Raw genomic sequence first — 1,760 nt, 5'->3', positions numbered from 1 at the left:
TGGTAAGCCTTGCGAAGGGGTCAAGGGAAAGCTAATTAAAGGTTGAGACTACAAAGTTCAGCCCTCAACAAGAGGAAAGGCTGCACAGAGTTCCCCAGCAACAACAGCCTTAACAAGGGGATTTCCAGTGAAGGGGAAACCCCAAGAAATTTGCTTTTGACCACAGCACCAAACGCTGCTGTGGTTCATGAGAGATGGCAGACATCTGAATGCAAAGACAGACTTGCAGAGAAGAGCACAAGTAGTCAAGGCTCATGTGTTTTGTGCAGGTCTTACACAACCAACTTCCACCTCTCATTCTCTCATAATTAGGTCTTGTTCTCATGCATATGCAGTACAGCCTTGTGGTTTCCCTCCTGATCCATCATCTGTTGATGAGATTTGGTATATGGATTCTCTCAGGGAAGGAGAGACCATGACACAATAGAGGGATGGGGGTGTCATTTCAAGGAGCTCAGCATAGAGGTACTCTTTCTCTCTGGGTCATGGCAGCATGTCTTAACATGCCTGCCATGGCTGAGCATGCCAGAGCCACATGTCCCATGTGTAGGTGGCATGTGAAGAGGATAAAAAGCTTGAGGGGTCCAGAAATACTGGTAGTGGCAGAAAGAGGCTTTCTAACACAAGTTGTGCAACTTCATCCAAATTGTACTGTGAACTTGGCAAAAAGGGTTTCAGAGAACCATCTGGTGATGGCTTGGCATCCTGTGGGAACTGAGTTCCTAGTTAGTTGAAAGATCTGGCCAAACAACAAGATAATTATGGCTACCATTGGTTTTAAATGTCTTCTTTTTGTGGTTGCTGCAGCACAGATGTTTAGATCATAACAAGAAATGAGGTTGAACTGTCTTCTCCTTTTTGATGATGGCTGTGGGTGAGGAAAGCTTTGTGGTGGTTTAGATGGGAAGGTATATGGAACACTGATCTCCATACAGAATTTCTGATGATTAAGCATTTGACTTTCAGCCTCTAGAACCTGCTAGTCTGGCCTTTCTCATGAGAATCAAGAGATGTCAGGCCAAGTATGGTTGAACAGATATCTTCCTTCCTGCTTTGTACATCTTGTTAGCTATATTACACATGATTAAAGCAGCAGTTCTAGAGAGTGCAGCATTACAAATCATGCTGCAGGTCTTTATACAAACGTGATGATGGAAAGGGAGAGTTTGAAAGACATACAGTACATACTTTCTTCATGCCTCTTTCTTCTGAGAGAAGTGCTGAGGAACCATTATATCCCACTGGTAAAATAAATTAACAAGTCTTCCATTACTCTGCCTCCTATTTGTACCCCTATAATGGCTGCAAATATTCACAGTTAACAATTATTGTGCTGTGAAAGGAGAATAATTTACTTTAAAATGGCACAATTTGGAACGTAGTGCAGCTACCCTACCTGAACGCTGAGTTAGGAGGAACTAAGCTTCACAGGCACCTCACACCATCCAAATTATGGCAGCAGTTGTGACTGCAGTTCTTTTGCTGGTGTTTGTTTTCCACATCCTAGTCTCTACAGTCAAAAATAAAGAACTGTTTTAGAAAGGCTTGATTTGGCCTAAACCTTGACAAACTGAGACTCTGTATGATAGCAAGAGCTAGACAGGATAAGGATATTTTTATAAAAAGGATGAGATATATGAGAGTGACAACAGCATTTGATTATTTAGCTTCCATCCACCCATGCTGGGATGTGATGGTGGTGTGAGGTGTGATGGTGGTGGAAGCCTACGTCGCTGGTCACTGAACACGACAAGGCCCTA

This window comes from Streptopelia decaocto (assembly GCF_964273445.1).
Source record: "Streptopelia decaocto genome assembly, chromosome: 2".
In the NCBI taxonomy this organism is placed as follows: Eukaryota; Metazoa; Chordata; class Aves; order Columbiformes; family Columbidae; genus Streptopelia; species Streptopelia decaocto.
Note: the sequence above shows the minus strand (reverse complement) of the source record.